The sequence below is a fragment of the Neomonachus schauinslandi genome, chromosome 7 (genome assembly GCF_002201575.2).
Source record: "Neomonachus schauinslandi chromosome 7, ASM220157v2, whole genome shotgun sequence".
NCBI classification, from domain to species: domain Eukaryota; kingdom Metazoa; phylum Chordata; class Mammalia; order Carnivora; family Phocidae; genus Neomonachus; species Neomonachus schauinslandi.
Genome location: NC_058409.1, coordinates 109879284 through 109899427, shown reverse-complemented (window position 1 = coordinate 109899427; position 20144 = coordinate 109879284).

The window sequence follows — 20144 nt, the reverse complement described above, 5'->3', positions numbered from 1 at the left end:
TTATTGGCGGATGAGTCAACAGAGAATAGAATTTACAACCCTGAAAAAACTGCACCGTAGAGGTTATTTATTCCACCCACCCCACCCCCCGCAAAAAACCCTCCATAATCATGTCTTGGTCATGTTGAAAACTGCAGTACTGACCCAAAAAATACAGGATGGAAATAACTATTACAAAATAAATCGATAACGTTTAAAGAAGTAAACGTTAAAGTTGTTGTAAACCTTTATACAGTAATTTTTTTTTACTAAAAATTGATTTAAAAAATCAAATCTTGGCCACATTTTAGTTGACAAAATTTGACCCGAGGAAACGGCTTGGTAGCAGTGATCACAAAAGAAAGCTCTGTAGTTGATGCTATCATCTGTAGTATGAATCAAACTTCAGTTGTAAAAATTTAAACGGAATCTCTCAAAATAATTTCATTAAAATGGAAATGGAAAAAAATGTAGACTTAACTACAACTATGAAAGCTGATCAAGTAATTAGTAATGGAGTTCAGCCCGAAAGATAATCGTAACTAAAATTCCTCCATGTTACTCTAATTCCGACTTAAATACTTGTATTCATAAAGCTCTAATCCAGATGTGTTGAATGTGAAAACAGATCCCCTAAGGTTTAGAATGGAGTTTTGATGCACCATCAAAACCCAGGCTGCCTGACTCCCAAATCAGCACTATTAGACATTTTCGTTTAGTGACTCTAAGGCACGTTTGGCCTACTTAAAATTCTCTGCAGTTAGATTCTGGTCTTAAAAAAAAAAAGCCAAGTGTAAGCATCTTGAAGTTCCCAGAGACAGCAGCTCTTCTGCTAATTTTCTACCACAGACTCCAAAATTTAATGGATTCCACAGCTTGAGGAGTTCCCCACAGTGGGTGGGGGATAAATTTAAAGGGATTTTTTGGTGTGGTGAGGCTACAATTGCTGCACTGTGGGAGATGGGATGGGGGGGTAAAGGTGTGCATGGAATGGACTAGATTAGGGATTCCCAAAGGTCTGTGTATGGACAGGGGCAAGTCTAACAGTTTTCCATAAAGATTTTAGAAAAATAAGAGCAGTATAATGCATTTTTCTTCATTAATTTCTCTTTTTTTTTGAGATTTTATTTATTTATTTGACAGAGAGCACAAGCAGAGGGAGGGGCAGAGGGAGAGGCAGAGAGAGAGGGAGAAGCAGGCTCCTAGATGAGCAGGGAGCTCGATGTGGGGCTCGATCCCAGGACCCTAGGATCATGGCCTGAGCTGAAGGCAGACGGTTAACAACTGAGCCACCCCGGTGCCCCTTCATTTATTTAATTTCAAATTGTACTTTATTCTGAGATTTTATCGTCCTACACATGTCATTAAAGTGACCTTTTTTATAAAATGGTGCTGATGGAAGATGGTTGTTTTGTTCTTTTGTTGGTATCCTTATTTGTCAAAGTTAAAAACACATTTTTACGTTTGCCCTCCTCTTGTTGTTGCTGTTTATTTTGAACTTTTATAAGCTTCTGAAATCAAACACTCCAGGACCCACCAGTCTAAATGAGTTTTAGAAGTCCTTCCAACTCTGACATTTGACGATGATTTTATGTGTGTATGTGATGAACCTCCTCATTTGTTTCCTGCCTGTTGTAGTCACTATTCCAACACTGACAATATCCAGCAAAATGCCTCAAAACGCTGTATGAGGGGGCGCCTGGGTGGCTCAGATGTTAAGCGTCTGCCTTCAACTCAGGTCATGATCCCAGGGTCCTGGGATCGAGCCCCACATCAGGCTCTCTGCTCCGTGAAAAGGCTGCTTCTCCCTCTCCCACTCCCCCTGCTTATGTTCTCTCTCTCGCTGTGTCTCTCCCTGTCAAATAAATAAATAAAAATCTTTAAAAAAAAGTGCTGTGTGAGAGCATACCATGTGATTTCAGTTGCTTCCATCTTAAGATTTAAATTTGTCAAAAAAAAAAAAAAGATTTAAATTTGTCAGATTTTAGAAGGGCAAAAGTTAGGGGGTGGTTAACATAGAAAATAAAGTTTTTAGGTGTTGACTATGACTCAGTCTTTTCCTTAAAATCATGCATCATTTCTGGTAATTTTCAACCTCAGCAACTGAAGAATTAACTGTTTTTGGTGCTACTATTAAATCATTCTGTACTTATTGAATCAGCAGCAGCTTTGGTGTAATGGAAGGAGACTTCTAAAATGTGCCAAAATGCAATTCTTGGATCACATGAATTCACTAAAAATATAACCAAAAATATAAACTAAAAATTTTAGACCTTGAGGGAAATTTAGAGATCATCTACTTCAATAATCATATTTTTAAATGCTTTGCAATGTACAGAGTGGCTTCACACATATCAGTTGTAGGACACAAGAGGCTTGTCCAAGATCACACCAGCCTTAGTGGCAAAAAAAGGACTAGAACCCCAACCTCTAACCAAAGGAATTAGAAAAAGGAGTAGAATGAAAATTGGGACAATCATGCCCTAGTGATTACTTCTATGTTCATGGAGAGGTCAAGATGAATTGAAAACATTTTTTTAAAGCCACAGTATTTACCCAAGGAAAGATCAATGGTAACCAGAGTGCATTTTGAGTAAAATGATAAAGACAAGCACAACAATTATAGACAGATGCTGTAAGGAGGAAAATGAAAACAATGGTGGTCTGCCCATCTCAGAGTTGTTTAGTACAAATAAATAGAAAAAATGGAATGTCTTAGAAGCTGTCAAACACTGTCTTAGGTGTTGTTCAATTGTTATACTGCCTTGTGCACAATCAGTATCAGATAAGTGAGTTAGTGGAGTAATTGAAAAGAAGACCATCAGAAATGTCCTGTTGGATCAGAGTGATAACCCATTTAGTCTCTTTTCCAGTCCTTGATAATGACAGCAATTTCTGTGTCCCTTTCTTGTCTCAGTTCTTCTTTTCCCCCTCGGAATTGTTCATGAGGTTTTGTAAAAGTGGGTTGCTGCACTTATGATACCTATGAAGTACCTGTCTGCGATAGCTACCTACGATAGCTACTTCAACCACATTTGAGACATGCTGTGAACATTTCTTACTTTTTTTTTTTTAAAGATTTTATTTATTTATTTGAGAGAGAGAGAATGAGAGACAGAGAGCATGAGAGGGAGGAGGGTCAGAGGGAGAAGCAGACTCCCTGCCAAGCAGGGAGCCCGATGTGGGACTCGATCCCGGGACTCCAGGATCATGACCTGAGCCGAAGGCAGTCGCTTAACCAACTGAGCCACCCAGGCGCCCCATTTCTTACTTTTGATGGAGTCATTAGCCGTAAATTTATTTCAGTTAACTTCATTCTTTGAAGTTATTTATGCTTTTCACCCATGTGGCTTCAAGATCCTGAAGATTGATAAGCTCCATTGTATGCTACCCAATGACTTTTTTTTTTAAGATTTTTATTTATTTATTTGACAGAAAGAGACACAGCAAGAGAGGGAACACAAGCAGGGGAAGTGGGAGAGGGAGAAGCAGGCTTCCCGCTGAGCAGGGAGCCCGATGCGGGGCACGATCCCAGGACCCTGGGATCATGACCTGAGCCGAAGGCAGACGCTTAACGGCTGAGCCACTCAGGTGCCCCTACCCAATGACTTTTTAATCATATATACATATAAAATGTTTACTGTTCTTTTTCATATAAGTGACAAATATTTGGGGCATCTGGGTGGCTCAGTTGGTTAAACCTATGGCTGTTGATTTCAGGTCAGGTCATGATCTCAGGTTCATGAGATCTGCCCTGCATCAGGCCTACCCCTACGTGTGCTCTCTAAATAAATAAATTTAAAAAGCTTTATTTTTTTGAAAGATTTTATTTATTTACTTGAGAGAGAGAGAGCGCGCACAGGCCAGGGGAGGGGCAGAGGGAGAAGCAGGCTCCCCACTGAGCAGGGAGCCTGATGTGGGATGTGGGACTTGATCCCAAGATCCTGGGATCATGACCTGAGCCAAAGGCAGACGCTTAACCGACTGAGCCACCCAGGCAACCAAAAGAAAACTTTAATAAGTGACAAATATTCATTTGAAAGATTTAGAAAATTTAGATAAATCAGAAAAAAAAAGAAAACAAAATAATCACCAAATGTTAACATTTTGCTGTGTATAAATATCCAGTCCTTTTCTATGCATATTGTATGTGTGTATTAGATGTATATATATCTATCAAATATGTGTATACATATATTTAATTTTATTCCTTAAAATTGACAACAAGTAGCCATAATGCACATTCAGTTTTGAGACCTGTTTTTTTTTTTTTCACTTAATCATTTGTTGGACACGTTTCCATAGGTTAAAAGGAAAACTGCAGGCCCAAAATAACCTCTCTTGAGTTAAGTCGCCAAGTCAGTAGACCAGGATTTAATACCTAATCTAACTGTAATTTCAACCTCCCTCAGAAATGTTAAGTCTTAACCCGTCAGTCAGGAATTTTATGACCACCACCAAGGAGATAAACTGTCTCTTGGACCTCCTCTATCTCCCAAAGGACCATGAGGTAATCTGTATAATAAGACCCCTCCCCCTCCCCCTCAGGGAAGGTGATACCTCCTGAAACAATCTTTTCTTTTGCTTGTAATTTTCTTCCCCCACCCTCGTTCCTATAAAAGCCTTCCATTTTGTTCAGAGCTACCCTCTGCTTGGTAGATGAGATGCTGCCCAATTCATGAGTCATTTAATAAAGCCAATTAGATCTTCAAATTTACTGGGTTGAATTTTGTTTTTTAACACATATAACTAAATAATCTTCCAAAGAATCATTTTTTAAATTTTATTTATTTGTTTATTATTTTTTAAGTAGGCTCCATGCCCAGGGTGGAGTCCAACATAGGGCTTGAACTCAACAACCCTGAGATAAAGAATCTGGACACTTAATCAACTGAGCCACCCAGTTTCCCCCCAAAGAATCATTTTTTTAAATTTTATTTATTTATTTATTTTTATTTAAAGATTTTATTTATTTGACAAAGACACAGGGAGAGAGGGAACACAAGCAGGGGGAGTGGGAGAGGGAGAAGCAGGCTTCCCGCAGAGCAGGGAGCCCGATGCGGGATCTCTATCCCAGGATGCTGGGATCATGACCTGAGCTGAAGGCAGACGCTTAATGCCTGAGCCACCCAGGCACCCCAAAGAATCATTTTTAACGTAAACCTGTAAGTATGTATTGTATTGATGGACCAGCATTTGACCAATCTCAATTGAGTATTCTGGTTATTTCCAAACTTTTGCTAGTATAAACAATGCTTTAATGAATATTTGTGTAGCTAAATCTTTGCTCACATCCAAAATTAATTGATTGCAATATATTTCTAGAAATACTATGAGTCTTAAAACCCCTTGTATCACAAAATCTTCTGTTTTGGTACAGTTTGTGATGATTAAACCCATAATCGTGAGCTATCCTCTCATTTCTTATATTTATCTTTACAAATTTAAATCTTTATTTTTTCAGTCTATCCTTAAAAGAGGTTTTAGGTTTTCTTTTCTGACCACCTGTTGTTGTAAAACCTAATAAATTTAATTAGAAGATACCTTTTCTTTGCAGCTCTCTAATTCCTTTCCCCATCCATTTCAAAATCTCAAGAATTCAAGTCTGTGGGGTACAAGGATGTGCTCATACAACTGAAAGTGGCCCGGTTATGGACACAGCTAACAAGACACATTTGTCGGCCATTAGTGAAGCAATTCTATTCTACAGATATTTAGATTTAGTTGAAGAGAGGGGAAGATTAGTTTCCAGTAAGAGAGAATGAGGTCAAAGGCCTCTCAAAATCAAGACTGCAGTTAACGAAATAGGAAAACCAGAATAATCTCGTATATTTTCACATCTCCCATATTTTGCATGAGCTCAAGTATTCCCACAAAATAAGTGTGCAAGGTCTTAGAGATGGGGAAGAATTCAACTCATCAGTGTTCTAAAACTTAGATTAACCTGGAATTTACTACAGAAATCTTTTAAATGCTTAAGTTAGGCATTTCAGTGTACTTGGTTAAATGAGAATGTGTCCTTCTTCACCTATGTAAATCGTTGCCATCTACATTTAGAGTAATAGAAGACCTGGAAGTTTCCCTAACTTTAAGCAAAAGCCCATGGAAACAATAACAGAGTAACGGAAAATAATTTTATTCTTTTTTTTTAAAAGATTTTATTTATTCATTTGAGACACAGGGATAGAGAGAGAGAGAGCATGAGCAGGGGGAGAGGCAGAGGGGGAGGGAGAAGCAGACTCCCTGCTGAGCCAGGAGCCAGATATGGGACTCGATCCCAGGACCCTGGGATCATGACCCGAGCCAAAGGCAGACCCTTAACGACTGAGCCACCCAGGTGCCCCAATAATTTTATTCTTTTTTTTTTTTTTTTTTTTTGAGACAGAGAGAATGAGAGAGAGCACATGAGAGGGGGGAGAGTCAGAGGCAGAAGCAGGCTCCCTGCTGAGCAGGGAGCCCGATGCGGGACTCGATCCCGGGACTCCAGGATCATGACCTGAGCCGAAGGCAGTCGCTTAACCAACTGAGCCACCCAGGCGCCCCCAATAATTTTATTCTTAAAAAATAGTTGGGGTGGGAGAGGAGAAACAAAAGTAGGGTGTTTAAGGACTAGGTTAAATGATATGAGGAAACGTATCCTGACCTATGTAGTCAGAGAAATCTGAATTTTAGTTGTAACTCTACCTTAAATATTTTCCTAGGCTTCAATGTTAATAATCTTTTAAAAGAAAAGTCAGATTCTAAGTTTCCTTCTAGCTTTAAATATATTGTGCTATTTACTGAAAATGACTCCTACATTTTGAAAGAGAAGGAAATGTGCATGCTCTTTTTCTTTTACAGCTTCTTAAAATTCAGATAATACATAAAATTCGGATGGGTAGGTTCTTTCCTGTGCTCCTTAACACTTGTCAGGAAAATCAGATTCTCTAACAGTGAAATATAGCAATAGATACATGGTTGGAAATTAGAGGAGGCTCCCAAATCAGAGACTGGGAAATAATCTTCTAAAGTATTTAAGAAAGGCAATAATTGAATCTTAGTTTTAGGTAGAGCTCTCCCTAGTGGTGGGGAAGGGCCTCAGTGAAATGACCTCTGTAGATGTTGGGTTTTGTTTGTTTGTTTGTTTGGCCTAAAAAAATCCTTCCGTCACATTCTCATAGAAGGAAATCATGAAATGATTTTACTCTTCAACACAGTCTTATTCTTGGCTAGGAATGAGATTCAACAGTGAAAATCAAGCAAAGCTTGTTTCCTGTCTTCTTAAAATACTGTTTCCACTAGCACCACCCCTTCCTCTCCTAGTTGCTTTGAAATAATGCCTGAGGCTGTAACTCATTTGTCTGCAAAGAACATTCTGCAGTGTCATATTTAAATGCCAGGGATATGTCCTGCCAGGGAGGAAATTCAAATCACCTATGTTCCATGTACTCATTGGAAACTATACTAAGGGCAGGACTTGAAGAGATGAAATGCCTGAGTTTCCCCCAAGTTCCCCATTCCACCCAAGTTATCTCGTTCTGGTCCAGTGGGTCTGACCTGGCAATATTTTGGTAATCAAATTATATTTCAAAATTTCTCTTTTAATCACACAAGCCATTAATTCCTGGAAATGTGCTGTCATGCATCACATTTGGGGATATTTGTGTTGGCTATTTTTATTTGGAAGAATTTTATGTTTTGGAGTTTCTGCCATTTCTATGTCCCTTCCTTTTCTCAGCCCCTGCTCTCTTCCTCTGTATTGTTCACTGGCAAGGGCACGAAACTGTGCTCCCAGTGACTCATTATTACTCACTATAGTAATCTACTCTCCTTTGTGAGACTAAATGTGGAAGATGCTTGAGTTGCCATTCCTGAGGAGAGTGGGTCCTAAAACACATCCTGTTAACTCTCAACTCCCCATGCTAATGCCAGGAAGTACCGATACTGATCACAGAAAATAGCATAGCTGCTCCATTTGATCCTGGCCAAGCCCAAGGCCGCAAAAAGTCTTCCTGCAGTGAGCAGAGCCAGAGGCCTGATTGGACAAAAAAAGAACTCTGGATTGTAGGGCAAAGCAAGTCAAATTGTATTTATATAGCCCATTACAGTTCATAAAGTATTTTTTTTTTTTTAGAGATTTTATTTATTTATTTGAGAGAGAGAGAATGAGAGACAGAGAGCATGAGAGGGAGGAGGGTCAGAGGGAGAAGCAGACTCCCTGCCGAGCAGGGAGCCCGATGCGGGACTCGATCCTGGGACTCCAGGATCATGACCTGAGCCGAAGGCAGTCGCTTAACCAACTGAGCCACCCAGGCGCCCGGTTCATAAAGTATTTTGTGATGCACTATTGCTTTTCATGACCTGTATCAGAGCATCTATTGTTACTTTATCTTGTGTGTGAGGAAGGTGAAGCTCTGGTGATTTACCCAACACCACCAGCCTTTGAGAACTCCCCACAATCAAACCCGTGTTCTATGATGAGTGCCTGTTCACTTTCACAGTGAGCATGTCAGGTCCAAAACCCAGAGCCTGCTCTACATCTGAATCGGCAGCAATTAGCAATAGGTCTACCTCAGTAGATTCACATTTGACTGCAATCATCCCCCTCCAGCAGGTGGGCCCAGCCCATCGGCAGCTCAATTGACCTCTCAATGTTGAAGTTCTGCAACTAGGTGCTCTATCAGGGTCTGGTTTCTGACTTTCAGCTGAGCCTGAACTCCCACACTTTTGAAGACTGACACCCATCTCCTCCATGCCCAGTAGTCCCTGGCTCTCTAGCGGCTTCCTTGATCCTGGCTACCTGATTTCAGTTATTAACTCCATCCTCCTGGCCCCATCAGCCATCCCTCTTAAACAACAGTTTATTCCTGCCTAATTCCTGTGTGAATTTCTTCTGCCTCTTTCCCTTTCAGATTCTTAAGCCAATTGACTTATTTAAATCTTAGCTATCTACCAGACTTTCCAGCCTCTCCTTACTTCCTGTTGCACCCTGAACCTGATCTGAACTCCCATGACTGTTTCTTTTCTGTGTTCTCTATGCTAGGCAAATGATACACATACACCCTTTCTACTTACCTTTTGGCTCCTTTTAACCTACATGAGATATATATATATATACATACATATATATATAGTTTATTTAAGTAATCTCTACACCCAACGTGGGGCTTGAACTCACGACCCCAAGAATCAAGTGCCACATGCTCTTCTGACTGAGCCAGCCAGGTGTCCCAAGACTCAATTATTTTTATATTTTCTTTTGCTGCTTAGAATTTCAAATCCTATTGACCTTCTTAGCCTATATTCTCTTGTCTCACACTGTATCACTGACTGCCATAGCTTCTGCCCTAGTTGAAATAGGATATGTAGAAGTACTTCGTTTAAGCCATAAACCTCATACAAATATACCCTGCTGCTGTTATTATTAGGTAATTCAAGCCAGAGGTGACTTTTGCTAACCTTCCCGGTGGAAGGAGATAGGCTGTCAGCTGAAACAGGAACGTCACAATTCTTGTCCAAAGCCAAAAATAAGAGAAGTGTAATAACTATGACAGTACCACAACTGATCTCGTTATGTAGATGATTACTTTTGACAAGGTCACCGCCGGCTAAGATGTATCACAGGAAACAGAAATGAAATATTCTAGGCTAATCTAAAGGCCTCAGAACCTTTCTTTGAATCAACTTGAAGATACTGAGTTTTCAGATGACATCTACCCTGATTGATTTTCCAATGCTAAGATAATAATTACTTTTAACATTTATATGGCATTTTGTATAGTAGTATTCTTACCTATATTATCTTATGTCATAAAAAAGATTTCATGGAAGAAGTAATTTCATTGTTTTATTTTTTAAAAAAAAGATTTATTTATTCGAGGGGGTGCAGGGGCAGAGGGAGAGGGAGAGAGAGAATCTCAAGCAGACTGACTCCATACTAGGCGTGGAGCCTGATGCACGGCTCAATCTCATGACCCCGGAGATCATGACCCTGAGATCATGACCCTGAGATCAGGACCTGAGCCGATATCAAGAGTCGGACGCTTAACCAACTGAGCCACCTAGGCGCCCCTTCATTGTTTTACATTTTTTAAAAAATAAGCTCTACACCCAGCATGGGGCTTGAACGAAGGACCCCAAGATCAAGAGTCACATGCTCTACCGACTGAGCTAGTCAGTTGCCCCCAACTGTTCTAAATATTTAGATAGGGCAGCTGAGGCAGATCTGTAAATCTGAGCTCTCAGTTAACTTGCCCAAGTGCATTAAATAAGCTAGGGGTGCATGTTGCACTTGAACTCAGACTTTTCTGATTCCAAAAAACCCTGCTTTTTTATTTCTCCAGCCCATGCATCTCAGAACTGTAAAACACCCTGGGAAGGAAACTGCTCATTTATTTCAAGATTAAGTGAAGATATAAAAACAGACATTCACTTAATAGATCACAGAATATGCCACAGAAGGGGATGTTCAAGAGCACATGCTGCGTCATGGTTTTCAATACTTATACAATACTGCCACCTTGTGGATGTAGTCATTTTCTATTACTTAGCCGACCTCTGTAGCCTAGCATAATGCATGACCAGGATTACCCAGCGTAATCTGAACAATCAAATGTAAAATGCCCAGGAAAGGGCTGGAATCGGGTAACTTAGAATAACATTTGAGGGGCTAGGCAAGTGTCAAGAGTTTGAGCGAACCTATGGTGCTTTCTGAACAAGATCAAACACTGCATTATTATTAACTTTGTATCCTCTGCTAGAGAGTATGTTTTCATTTTGTACACAAGATAGTTGTGTCCTGTTAGATGGAAGTGTGACCTTGTTATTGTGTATTCAGAGACTCAGCATGGTTTAAGGAGATGCAGATGGGTGCCAAGTTGACAAGGGATGGACTTGTGTTGGTTAATTTTAGGTGCCAATTGAACTGGGCCATGGTGCCCAGAGATTTAGTCAAACGTTATGATATTCTGAATATTTCTGTGCAGGTGTTTTTTGGATAAGATTAACATATAAATGGGTGAACTTTGAGTAAAGCAGAATACCCTCCACAACGTGGGTGGGTCTCATCCAAAGAACCGAAGGCCTTACTAGAACAAAGACTGATCTCCCCTAAGCAAGAAGGAATTCTGCCAGCAGACATCCTTCAGTCTCAAACTGCAACTCTTCCCTGGGTCCCCAGCTTGTGACCTACCCTGCAGATTTTGGACAATCACATAAGTCAATTCCTTAAAATAAATCTCTCTCTCTCTCTCTTACTCTCCCTCCCCCACTGTCTCCACACACATACACACATCCCTGTTGGTTCTGTTTCTCTGGAGAACTCTAGTACATTCCCATACTTCATTCAGATCACAGATAAGATGTTCTCTCCTGAGAAACACTCTTCTTGACTAAATTATTTAAAATAACCCCTTACCCACATCTCCTCACCATACCCTACGGCTCTTCAGGTCTATACCCTACTTGATTTTCCTTCATAGCACGTATTAGTGTGTAAATCTATATATTTATTGTTTTACTCTTTTTGACTTAACCTCCTTCAGTAGAACATTCATTCACTGAGACAGGAACTTTTTCTGTCTTGTTCACTAATGAATCCCCAGAATAGTGCCTGACTCAATAGTATCTGTCGAATGACTAATGGATTATATATATGCATTATGTAGATTTACCTATGTACATGTTAAGCATATGGCTCTGAAACCTGTTTCTTTTTCCAGTTAATATACAACATCTATAACAATATCTGTAACATGGACATCTTTACATACCTGTGCCTATAGATAAACCTTATTCTTTTTCTTGGCTGCATAGTAGTCCACGGTGTAGACACACTGGAATTTATTTAACTATCTCCTCTGACAATTATGTGGGCTATTTCTAGATCTTTACTTTGATTTTTTTAAAAGTCACAATAAACAATCTTATGCATGTGTCTTTGTGCACTTGTGTGTGGATTTTTTTTTTTAAGATTTTATTTATTTATTCATGAGAGACAGAGAGAGAGAGAGAGAGGGGCAGAGGGAGAAGCAGCCTCCCAAGGAGCAGGGAGCCCAGTGCGGGACTCCATCCCAGGACGCCGGGATGATGACCCGAGCCAAAGGCAGACGCTTAACCATCTGAGCCACCCAGGTGCCCTTGTGTGTGGATTTCTATAAGATAAATGAACAGAAGTGAAATTGCTGAGTCACAAAGGTTTTATCAACTTACAGTCTTACAAGTCATTTATACGCTTGTGCACGCAATCACAGATCCTTAAATGTGCAGCAACAAGCCCTTGAGGCTGTATTCCAGGGCAGGAAATGAACATCGCAGGAGAAAGACTTTCCCTTTCTCACCAGACCTTTTTTTTTCTCATGCAGTTTCCAGGAAAGCATCGCACTGACCAAGGGGACTTCTAACTAGAAACCAATAAATAAAAATCAGGTATTAAAATAATTCAAACAGTACTTGAATGAAAGGGTACTAGCCAAATATTTTAACTGTGGTTTGACTTGGTGGTGTGGGACCAGACTGAAGCACAAGAGTCGAAAGAAACTGTTCACAAGGAAGTTTAATAAGAGGCCGGCTCACCTCCCCACTCTTACTGCCCCTGCCCCAACCTTCTGGCCAGCTCCCCTTCCTTTGCCTGCCCCTTGCTTGTGCTCACACGTCTTTATCCTTGGCCTCCTTCTCTTCATGTCCTTCCTGTTTTCCCAGGCCAACCTCATTCGCTCTTATAGCTTCATGTAAAACAGTTTTGCCAGTGACTTCCAAATCTGGGTTACCCATCCCAACTTCCCTCTCCCAGAACCTTATATCCATCTCCCCACCAGACACCTTCATTTGGAGCTGCTCCAGGTGTCAGCTAGTTTAAAAGTGCTGTCATTACTTTCCCCCAAACCTTTGCCCCAAACATATTCCTTCTCTAGGATGCCCCTTCTTTAGTGAAGATCCCACCATGCACCTGGTGGCCCAAGATAAAAATCTCCAAGTTGGCCTAGGCCCTCCATCCCCTTACATCCTGTAGGTCATCAGATATTCCTTCAACATTTTATTCTTATCCTTTCCTCTTCTACTTCGCTATTATTGCAGCCTTAACCTGAGGCCTTAATTATCTCTCCCCTGGCTGGATACTACGACTTTCTAACTAGTCTCCCGCCTTCAGCCTTATATTGTTCTGCAACTTGGTGCTCTATCAGGGTCTGGTTTTTAACTTTCAGCTGAGCTTGAACTCGCACACTTTTGAAGGCTGACACCATTTTCTACTAGATGATGTTTTTAAAATTCAAATAATAGCACGTGGTCCCCATTCCTCAATGACTTCCCCATCGCCTACAGAAATAGTTTAAATTCCTCAGCATGGCCTACGCGCCTTCCCAAACGTGGTATTTGCTGACAGCTGTCACAGCACCGCCCGACATACAGCATTCAATGCGGCTATAACGAAGTGATTGCATTTTCTGAAAACACAAGGGAGTTGCGTATTGATGTGCATGTTATGCACATGTTCTGCAGTCCTTTCTACCTGGCATGACTTTCCACGCCTATCTGCTTGGTAAGGATTCTCTCTTTAAAGACTCAGCAGGAAGGGTCACCTTATCTTTGGCTGCCCATCTTCCCTGTAGATTGCCCACTCCCTCCTGCGGCAGACGCTTTTGGCTGCCTACCCAATGGCATTCCCCCTTGTCCTTCCTCTTCCCCAAAAGACTCCAATTTTGTTCAGGATACATGACTATATAGTTCAGAGGGGGCTGGCCCCGTGTTGGGTCCTCATCCATCTAAGCCAGTCAGTGACTGGTTTAGGTATGCTTTGGTATGGACATGCTGTTCTACTCAATGAGATAAGAGGAAAGGTCTGCTGGAGAGCTTTTTGGAGGGCTTGTTCTCTTGAAGAGACACTTGGACAGAGATGGTCTTGTCTTCTAATGGACGTTGTAATTTCTAGACGAGTTGGATTTCTGGCACTGGAACCAAAGGACTACTGACTGATACAAGGAGTGTGGTATAGTAAAAGCGAAACAAGTTTCCCGAAACCGGGCTAAAAAATCATGACGGTGATGTGTTAAGGTCAATTTCTAGAACTGAGGCACTTATTTCATGATGGAATTCCAGCAAAGTAGACGAGAGGGTATCTCCTGAACCTCGAAGCTAAGTTTCCACATCTTTCTACAGATTAAGAACAGGACTGTTACAGAGCTCGGGGCTGAGTCTGTGTGAGAAGGTTGTGGTCTTGCCTGGGGGAAAAGGGAGCTGGGAAACCTGGAAGGGAAGAGAAAATAGCCCTGTCTTAAAGAAGGGTGATGATGCCTGTGACAAGCCAGAAACACAGGTGGGAGCCCCTGGAAACCAGGAAGAGAAAGAGACAGAAGAGATGCTAAGTGGTGTTGCTCAGTACAAATGATAAAACTGGCCCAGAGATGGTGTGACATTCCGGACGATGGAAGGAGGCCTATAGCAGTCCCAGTTCTGCCCCTTCCTTGCAGCAAGGACCGTAGCGAGTTTCTGTCTCTGAAAATCTCAGGTTTCTCATTGATAGAGCACAGTGAACTTATCTTTTAGAGCTAACTAGCATAGTAACTGGCTTATAATATGGGCTCAATAAAGCAGACACTCTTGTTATAAAATTTTTTATACATTAGTAATGAGGTTATTAAACTAGCCTGTTAATGTGATAAAGGTTAATTCTGCTAAAGACACAGCAACTAACAACTTCTTGACTTGTCTTTCTGATGATTTAGTATCTTCAAAGACAAAATAAATAATGACATTCAGACTTCGTAGAATTTTTTTAAAAGATTTTGTTTTTTTATTTCTTTGAGAGAGTGAGTGAGCACAAGCAGGGGGAGGGACAGAGAGGGAGAAGCAGACTCCCCGCTGAGCAGGGAGCCTGACTGGGGGCTCCATTCAGGGCTCGATCCCAGCACTCTGAGATTATGACCTGAGCTGAAGTCAGACCCTTAACTGACTGAGCCATCAGGTGCCCCAGTAGAACTTTTTTTGGAATGGTGATGAGAAACTTTGGAGAAAGCAACCATGTGAGAGACAGAATGGTATAGTGGTAGACTTGGCTATAGACTTGTCATCTATGAGCCGTGTAATCTTGCATGGGTTACTTAATCTCTCCGAGCCTCAGTTTCTGCAACTGTAAAACGCAAATAATAATATCTATCACATAGGGTGATTGTCAGGATTAGAGATCATCTGTGAGAAATTTCTGACATGTATTAGGCATTCAGTAAGGGGCACCTGTTTTTATTATTACTGTAGAAATCAGATGGGTAGATTTCACAAAGTTGAATGAAAAAATAGATATGATCTTAAGACGGACTCTCTAAAAGAGGTAAGTAGTTTTTTAAAAAAAACTTATCAGAAAAGCAAATTGGGGGGTGCCTGGGCGGCTCAACTAAGCGTCTGACTCTTGATTTTGGCTCAGGTCATGGTCTCAGGGTTGTGAGATGGAGCCTGTGTTGGACTCCATGCTGGGCGTGGAGTCTGCTTAAGATTCTCTCTCCCTCTGCCCCTCCCCCGCCTCCCTCTCTTAAAAAAAGAAAAAAGAAAGAAAGAAAAGAAAGGTAAACCAAATCGTATTTATTAGGCTCATGGCACTGCTGTTATTGTGCTGCTAAGTACAAATTTGGCACAAATTTAATTCTTTTCAACCTTTCTTTGCTCAACTGTGCAATTATAAGTGATTCCAGAGAGAAAGAAAAGGAAAGGCTTGGGAAGAAAATACTGGTGCTGTAAAGAAGTTCTCTGAGTAGATGAAATTTTAAAAGGTTGGGTAAGGGGCGCCTGGCGGGCTCGGTCAGTAGGGCATGCGACTGTTGCTCTCAGTGTTGAAAATTCAAATCCTATGTTGGGCATAGAGCTTACTCTAAAAAAATTTTTAAAAAATGGAAGGTTGAGTAACAAGTATAATAGCTACCTCTTCTGGTTTTGAGAGTTCAGCTCAGATGCTATATTATACAGCACTTTATACAGATTCTGCTCTTTAATTCTTTCTGTTCGGGGCCTACAAATGATTAGTAGACAACTACATAGTGGATATTTATCATTTTCCTGATTGCTCAGCCTCTAAATTGCCTTTATAAGTTTGGAGTACAGTCCACTGTGTGAGGTGGGCCTGCATCTCACTCATGGAAGCCAAAAGGCACAGGTATCAGTTTTCCCTGATCACTGACTACTTGGGACTCAGTCAGTCCCACCTGGATCGTGATTCAGGAGATAGGAGCCCAGAGAAGCAGGCAATGTGCAAAACTTACCCCGGGATCGGAAGCACGCGGCATGTGGTGGCAGCTGGGGCAGCTGGGGCAGCTGGGGCAACCAGGGCCCCCATCCTCCATGTGTTGCCAGTGTCCGACAGCAGCATTCTTCCTGCGGTGTGTTTCCTCTGTGGGTCCGGCCCCCAGCCTCCCTTTGTGCCTGCCTCTATGCCTAGCCTGCTTCTCCAGCCTGTCCATTGATTCTTTGAGCTCAATACTGTTTCAATAAATTCCTTTTTTTGCTTCAGTCAACCAGAATTAGTTTTTATTGCTTGCAACCAAAAGACTCAGGCTGGTACATAATCTTTTTTTTGTCGGGGGTGGGGGGCACATAGTCTTTAAGTAATGCTTAACTCAAGAGTCTGATGCTGCTGCTTTTTTATTTTTTTAAGATTTTTTGTTTTCAGTTTTTATTTACTGACATAATCTCTATGCCCAAGGTGGAGCTCGAACTCACAACCCCGAAGATCAAGAGTTGCAACCTCTTCCGACAGAGCCAGTCAGGTGCCCCTGATGTCACTGCTTTTAGTGCAGATCTTTGGATAAAGTCATGGTCAAATTTGCAAATGGCCTGGGAGTTCTATCTGGGCTCCCTTGAAGTCCATGCATCTCAGGCACAATGTCTGCTGTCCCATCCTAAGCCAACTTCTTCCTCTGTCTCTCACAACTTCTTTTTTTTTTTTTTAAGATTTTATTTATTTATTTGACAGAGAGAGAGGCACAGCGAGAGAGGGCACACAAAGCAGGGAGAGTGGGAGAGGGAGAAGCAGGCTTCCCGCCAAGCAGGGAGCCTGATGCGGGGCTTGATCCCAGGACCCTGGGACCATGACCTGAGCCGAAGGCAGACGCTTAACGACTGATCCACCCAGGTGCCCCTGTCTCTCACAACTTCTTAATTCACACTCATTCATCCATCCAGTCAATAAAAACTTATTCAGCACCTACTGTATACAAGGCAAGATGCCAGGCACTGAGAGGAGCCCAAAGATCGATAAGCTGGAGACCTCACAGTATACTTTAGGATTCTGAACCAGGTAAATGTATTTTCTTTTCAAAAAAGAAATTTAAAACTTGATCACTCTGTGGAGGGTAGAAGTGAAGAGGAACTCTATCTTTGAGTTGTGTCACTGGGGGCAAGGTGATGTCCATTTCTTCGTAAATGTTCTAGAAACCAACCCCCCCCCCAAATAATTGGTTTCCTTTGTTAGAGGTTTCCAGTTAGAAAAGAATGACTTTTCTGAAGTTGGCCATTAGATTGCTACCCATCAAAGTATTTGTGACTAGGATAAGAGATGGGGCACTAGTGTTAGTACTTTGGGAATTTAATTCAAGATAACCCAGAGTTCTCAAACAGAATCTAAGAAACATCTGTTTCAAGTGAAAATACTAGCCAGCTTGTCTCCTTTTCCTTAAGTTACCAAATAAGTACTTCTTGGGGGTGTGGAACCCTGCTACCTCTGGAACCCCAGTAATATAGCAATTGCCCTGGGAGTGTTGGCACTTGTGTCTGAAATCACAGAATACTCAACACGAGCAAGGAAGAAGGGCACACATTAGTAATGTAAAGTGAAACAGGCAGAGCAGATGATTCCATACTCCCAAGAAAAGACTGGTCACACCCCGCCCCCAACACACACACACACCTTACAGGAGCAGAACTGAGGTGCTGAACACTCAAGATCCTTCCCACAAACAGGAAGCCCATTTAGAATCAGCCTTGCTTTGGGGTCAGGTCTTTACTCCCTAGGGGGCTTTGGATAGGTCACTTAACCACTCTAGGATTCCATTTCCCTTTAGAATTCCTACAGAATGGGAAAGAAACCTAGAGATCCTTAAACCAATCTTTTATGGGACTCTTCTTTGAAGTATCCCTTTTTTTTTTTTTAAGATTTTATTTATTTATTTATTTGAGAGAGAGAGCGTGACTGTGAGCATGAGTTGGGGGCGGGAGGAGGAGAAGCAGACTCCCTGCTGAGCAGGGAGCTGTTGCGGGACCCTAAGATCATGACCCGAGCTGAAGGTAGATGCTTAACCAACTGAGCCACCCAGGCGCCCCTCATGTGTTCATTTGATGAGGGTCTACCACCACCTCTGGCATCCCTCTTTGAAGCATTCCTGATAAGCCTCTCTGCTTGAATGCTGACTTAAAAAAAAAAAATTAAGATTATTTATTTATTTATTTGTCAGAGTGAGAGAGGCAGCACAAGCTGGGGGAGGAGCAGGCACAGGGGTAAGCAGGCTCCCCGCTGAGCAAGTTGCTTAACCCACTGAGCCACCCAGGCATCCCTTGAATGCGGACTTAAAAAAAATTTTTTTTGTTATTATTATTGTATAGTTGACATGCAATGTTATATTTGGGGTTTTGTTGTTTTAAAATTTATTTATTTTTTGGTAATCTCTACACCCAGCGTGGGGCTCAAACTCACAGCCCCAAGGTCAAGAGTCACATGCTCTTCCAACAGAGCCAGCCAGGCACCCTGCAGTGTTATATTTTGAATGTTGACCTTTAGTGGTAAGGTGCTCGCTCTCTCCAGGCACTGATGCCACTTTTGAAATGTTCTGTTAGAGAAGTTCTTCCTTACATGTTGCAGTGTGGGCCTTCTAGATTTCCCCATGCTAGTGACTTCTCAGGTCATACACATGAAGTCTGTTCCATGGATCAGAATGCTCTCAACTTTCTTTGCTTTTCTTGTCTACAGACTAAACCACCCCTCTCCCCTTCTATTGTTTTCATCCATCACATTCAAGACACAGCCCTATTTTGGTCTTTATGTTTTTTAGTTTTGGGGGGTTTTTTAAAAAGATTTTTTTTTTATTTATGAGAGAGAGAGCACACACATGAGAGATCACAAGCGGTAGGGAGGGGCAGAGGGAGAAGCAGACTCCCCACTCTGAGCAGGGAGCTGGAGGGGGGGGCTTGATCCCAGGACCCTGAGATCATGACTTGACCCAAAGGCAGAGGCTTAACAGACTGAGCCACCCAGGTGCCCCTGGTCTTCATGTTTTTATGGGTGTAGAATAGTGGTTAAGCAACGGAGGAGACAGAGGCCTCCAACCGTCTGAATTTGAATACTGATCCTGTCGCTTAGTAGCTACTTAACAGTGGGCAAGTTACTTTCATTTTTCTGGCCTCAGTTTTCCTAAAATGAGGATAATAGTAACAGTAATGCTAAGAAGCATGCCTATTTTATAGAGAAGTTGTGAATGAGATAAATGAGAAAACACAAGTAAAATGTTTAGTATAGCGCCTGGCACTTAGGAAGCAATATTACTATTGCTATCACTAATAATAATAAATATTAAGCCCTAATAACAAGAATAAGAATTAGAACCAAGAAGATTTGGGGAAGTTAGTCTAGTCGATTCCTCACCCCACAAACAAGGTTTGCCTTCCCTGATAGGAAACTTTTTCATAGCAATTTTCACTTTTCAATGTCAATGTTCAATGTCTGACCACCCTCACCCTCCCCCCAAGAGGGCGGGACCTTGTCTGCCGTGGTACTTAGGGCCTAGAACATTGTCCCATTTCACAGCAGGGAGAGAGTGGACGAATACTTTATATCACAGGAAAGGAGACTGGGGTGCAGGGAGACTGGCAGATTTGTCTAAGACTGCGCTCATGGGAGAGCTGGGTAAGAACCCAGAAGTCTTAGGCAGCGGACCCTAGGAATGAAATCGAGGTCCCGCCCTAAAATCTGGTGCTTCGAGCAGGGTCACGGATATACAGATTTTCAGTGACCCAGAGGTCAACATTCCCACCGGGTGGCTTAAGCGCTGGCCGGTGTTTTGGGGGTGTCGAGTCCGGGCGAGAAGGCGGCTGAACGAGAAGGCACGGGTGGGTGCCCCCCGCCCTCCCCGGGGCGCGGCGCTCAGAGCCGCCGCCGCTCTCGGCGCTGGCGGCGGGCCAGGGCCACCGCGGGCCGGGCCGGGCCGGGTCCCGGG